This window comes from Cucumis sativus, unplaced genomic scaffold (genome assembly GCF_000004075.3).
Source record: "Cucumis sativus cultivar 9930 unplaced genomic scaffold, Cucumber_9930_V3 scaffold83, whole genome shotgun sequence".
Classification (NCBI taxonomy): domain Eukaryota; kingdom Viridiplantae; phylum Streptophyta; class Magnoliopsida; order Cucurbitales; family Cucurbitaceae; genus Cucumis; species Cucumis sativus.
Genome location: NW_022279574.1, coordinates 162,851 through 168,119, shown reverse-complemented (window position 1 = coordinate 168,119; position 5,269 = coordinate 162,851). Strand labels below are relative to the sequence as shown.

Sequence of the window (5,269 nt, the reverse complement as noted above, 5' to 3'; positions counted from 1 at the left end):
CCATTTAAATCGTTCTGACTGTTTTAGTGATATTTGAAGACTTAATTAAATCACCTAGAAGTACTTATTAAGATTAGGACGTCGGGATTTGTGATTTCAAGGAGAATAGAAATGTGAGAAATGCCCATGTTCGTGATCTAACTGTCAGCATATTTGTGTTTATGAATATGGCCGTCGATGTGATAGTATTCTCAGACTGTTTTGTAGTGCGCATATGCAGAATTGTGGTCACATTTGATCAGCCTTCTATTTTCTGCGTTTCTGTTCTTAGACAGCATTTTTTATGGCAATGAGCCTTCATTGTAGCAAATCTGATTTTCTCTATTACAATGTTTGCAGTTGAGGAATTGGAATGAGCGATGGGTAGTTTTGGACCCAACAACAGGGAAAATGGAGTAACCATACGTTCCATTTACACTGTTTTTGGTCCTTCCTTGCTTGGTTCATCAATGTAGTAATATGTTGGTGGAAACATCTCATTTCTAATGCTGCTGCCGATGGTGATGGGGTCAATGGACCTCTGCCAAGAGTGTTCATATCACAAATTGTTGTGGATTAGTTGAGTAAATAAACTCAGGTGCGTTTCACCGAATTCTCGATATGCAGAAATCTGAATATATTTTTTCCTTCTGAAATTTGGCTACAAGCTGTATCTTGGTGCTGCAGTAAGTGTATTGTTAGCGATGTAGTAGGCATAAGGTGGGAATAGGATGCATTTTGTGTTTTATCCATTTAAGTTTTTGGTTTATGCAACAAAACCTTAGCTTGAATTACAACTTCATATTATTTTTCCTACTGCATTCAGTACATAATCAGAAGATACACTGAATGTTCTTGCATTGGAAGAAGCATGCTGCTTTTGGCTGGTTCTCTGGGTTCCTTCACATGGGAAAAGCCTTTGCATTCAGAGTTTGAGCAATTAGAGCAAGGCTTTTAATCTCCCATGACTCTGAAACTTATGTTATTTAGGTCACCATATTATCGTGGAGAATGAACCAAATTTCATTTCTGAATTGTGATTTCACCAAGAATTTGAAAACAAAAATGCATATGGTTTTCTTTCTGATTCTTTTTTATTGCGTTATTATTTTTTATTGGTCATTTACCTCCCACAGATGACATGAATAGCGCCAAACAACTACAAAGAGAACTGCCACACTCCTATAATTGCTGCTAACCTACCTAACTAAGAATATACGACAATCTCGAAAATGTGCCAATGAGAGACATCATCAGATCCAGAGATCAAGTTTGCCAAGAACTACTCATAGTAGAATTTGCAAATATGTGGTGCAAACTGAGCCAAGAATAGACAACTCCAACCTTTTGGAATAGACGTGGTTATCAACCTTTTGACTCTCTTCTTCTTTTCTTTCCTGACTTGGATTCACTGCCCTGATCATTGGATGAATTTAGTGACTTTCCCTTTGAGTTCTCCATTGTTTTTCCAGAAGTTGATGAATGCTTCACATCTCCACTTTCTTTTTCTTTTGCTTTTGAAGATGTGAACTTAACCTTGGTGGAGAGATTGGTATTATTAGACTTTCGCCTGTTTTGGTAGACTTCCCTTTTGAAACAGGAGTTTTTTGGGGTTTCTTGTTTGGACTTCCCCGTCTTCGATACATCTTGCTTGTTGGACTTTGCAACAGCGGCAGGTGTGGATGTCTCATCGTCCTTAGATTTGCTAGTCTTGTTGGATTCGGCATCATCATTCTTCGACTTGCCAGCGATTTTTGGACCTGTGCTACCAAGTTTACTTCCAATTTCAAGAGTGCCTTGATCCTTTGATTTACTTCCAATTTTTGGAGGCTGGTTTCAGCACAGGTGTGGTTTCCTTTTTATCATCATCACCTGACAATCTTTTCACGTTTTTTCCAGAAATAGATTTAGCTGATCCTTCTTTCTCTTGACCTCTGATTGTTTTAAAGAACTCCCCCCACTCTTGCTGGTTCCATCACCCTTCCTAACAGACTGCTTCAATGTCTTAGTTTCAAAATCACTTGTAGTGTCATTAGTTTACATTTACATTTACGTTGAAGATATAATATTACATTTACGTCATTAGTTTTTGGATGAATTGGTGATTTAACATGCTCTAGAGTGGATAGTTTAGGAGGTCTGTTAGACCACCATTGTTATTTTACTTATAATAGAAGAAAGGAAAGTAAGGCACGTTAGTAATCAAACACAGTTACTTATTCAAAAGGATGACAGTTATCTAAAACAGGAAGTTAAATGGATGAGAGGGAGATGGGAAAGGGCAGGCAGTTTTTAGTAAAAGGAAGGCCTGCCAGAATTGTTCTGGTATTAATTGTAGTATTTTGAATTGTGTTTATTTCTGTTTTGGATTAGGAGGGTTTCTTTGCTTGTTGTTTGTAATTTCTCTGTAATTTTCTTTCTATTGCAACTTTAAGTCTCAAATATCAATATAATAGAAACAGTACATAAGTGTTCTATCAAGGTTGTATGTTCAGAAGTGAGTAGATAGTTGATGAGGTCCAATGTTCAAAAGTGAGTAGATGGTTTAGGAGGGTCCTATGTTCAAAAGTTTGCTGGTGTATATCTTTGTTGGCTCAACATGTTTTTAATACATTTTAGGTTAGATTGAGTTTGTTGCACTTGGTTGTCATTTTTGGTCTTGAAATGCTTGTTTCAACCTTTTTGGTAGATTATGAGTTACGAACCTATATTTAGGATTTGCTAGGTCATTTTGAAAACTCAAGTAATACCTAGACACGTTTTGAGCACGTTTTAGGTTGGTTTGAACTAAGTTTGTTACACTTACACACTTGGTAGCCATTTTGGGTCTTGTAGTGCTTTTTTCACACTATTGGAACTTTTTTCGTAGGTTATGAGTTACGAACCTACACGTAAGCTGTTTTAGGTCGTTTTGAAAGTTCAAGTGATACTTAGACACATTTTTGTTCAAGTGATACTGTTTTAGGTCGTTTTCAAGTGAACTTTTTTCTTCTTGTATTGACTGTTTTACTATTTCTTCATGGTATTTATTTTCGTAATGAATCTTTCATGTTCTGGTAAACATTGCAGAAACACATAATTTCAGCATCAGAAAGTCGTTTTAGTGGTCCTTCTCGTCGATTAGGTTCACCAGCCACTCCTCGAAGTGTAATCATCCGCATTCGAACAATCCCTCCTGACTTATTATCATTAGAAATCACAGGAATTTGAGGTTTAAAAGAAGCAGAAACCTGGAATTTTCCATCCGCTGCACGTTTGAAACTTGATTCTCCCATTATCACTTCTCGGTTCTCAATCTTTTGGGCCAACTTCATCATTTGAACAAGCCCCATAGGTTCCCAACATTCCATGTCTGCCTTAATCCATGGTTTCAAACCATTCATAAATGTTTCTTCTAAGACAGCCTTTTGTAGAAAAGGCAATGGTGCTACTGATTTATCAAATAAATTCCAATATTCTTCCACTGTAATTTTTTGCTTGATCTTTAAACATCTTCCCAGAATTGATCCCTCACGACTCGATCGAAATCAAAAATAAGTAAGTCTCTTCTTTAAATCGTCCCAGTTAACAAACGGTTCACGATCTTCATGAGATCTATACCAATTCAAAGCTGCTCCATCAAAACTAATAATGGACACAGTCATTTTCTCTGACTCACTCAGTTTGTGTATCTGAAAGTATCTCTCAGCCCTAAACAACCAAGAATCAGGATCATTTCCCACAAAAACTGGCATTTCAATTTTTTTAAATTTGCTTCGGTCGCCCGCAGAATCTTCACCCTCCAACTTGGTATGTTTTTCCTCATATTTCCTCCCATCATCGTCCAATCACTTACATCAACCATGCTGTCAACTCACTTGATGATCCTTCTAGTACTTATTCCATCGTTGTCTTCCCTTTGATCATTTCTTCAATATATTTCAACAGTGTTTCTGGTTGCTGTTCTTGCTTCTCAGCCTGTACTCCTAACCTCTCAATACTCTTCGCCAAAGATGACATGTTTTCCTTGATTGTTGGCAGATCATGTAATTCTGCACGAATGCCGGATATTTCTTGATCTACCATTTCCAACTTTTCCTCAATTCGCTTTTGAGCCATGATATAGAACTTCACAGATTCGATTTCAATATAAAAATAGTTGTGAGATCACATTTCAATATAAAAATTGGTTGCTTGAAATCTATTTCATAAAATTTCAGTAATATGTGGGTATGTATTGTTCATTTTTTCTAATATAAGTTATTTTCTGCCTGGTAATCCAGCAAATTGCTGACCATTTGCTCTACCCCAATCCTGGTTCGGGAATGATACATGAGCAACATCTCCAGTTTTTCCATTTCCTCGAAGTTCTTTTGGCAAAGGTATGGCCATAATTCCCAATCATACATGGAATTTACTTTGGTTGATTAGTTTTTTCTTTTTTTGGATAAGGATATCCTGGTCTTGGCCTTATCATGGAAGATTCTTATATATCTTTCACCCCATACTTTGGTTGAATTTTGGAACATCAATGATCGCCTGACATTCATAAATACAATGTCATAATTTGAAATCTGCTGTCTTCCTACATTATGCATGTTTTTCTGTTATTGAAGTTGCTGCCCGGTTGTGCTAAAAGTTCTCAAGCAGTCATGCTAAAAGATCTCAATCACATTAAATGATTTTTCACAGAATGTTATTGTTGTTTTACCCTTCTTCCTGTAGGTCATGTTTGAAGGAATTCTTGTTGATATACTTTTTGCAACATTCTTCTTGAGCAAGTTAAAACAGAAGTAAGGTTTTTAAAGATTTACTGTCTTACTGTTTTGTATTTTGTGCTGATCCACTAATCGTAGTATTGATGGTCATGACAATGACTAGTTGCAAGTTACTTGAATTTTTAGGGTTCTAAAAATCTTACATTTTATTATGGGTGCACTGCCTACTAATGAGATTGTCAATTGCTAACTTCCAAATGTTGAATTTGGGATTTCCATGCTACATTCACTTTCTTGATCTGCAATTACAGAGCTACTCTATACTGGAATAAAGTCTCATCTGAACTGTACATTGCTTTTGATGCTGTAATTGCAAAGCTAGGAAATCTTTATGTATAATGCCTTTTTTTTTATCATTTATTAATGAAAATGAGAAGCCTTTTTATAGGCTGGAGATTACAAGAGTTGTTAAACTAACTTGGGGTTGAGTTAGTTTACTTATAACTAACTCAAGATACAAAATTGTTAATTCAAATAACTAATCCTAAACTATAAAAATGGTAATTCAAACACCTCCTCTAGGATAAAACTCA

At 36.0% G+C, this 5,269-nt stretch overlaps 1 long non-coding RNA gene across 1 annotated transcript; it reads left to right on the top strand.

Moving 5' to 3' along the window:
- Positions 1 to 4,230: 4,230 nt before the first annotated feature.
- On the top strand, positions 4,231 to 5,026 carry LOC116406290. The gene is made up of 2 exons (XR_004219320.1): positions 4,231 to 4,340; positions 4,684 to 5,026. It is a non-coding gene; the product is annotated as an uncharacterized LOC116406290 (long non-coding RNA).
- The last annotated feature ends 243 nt before the right edge of the window (positions 5,027 to 5,269 follow it).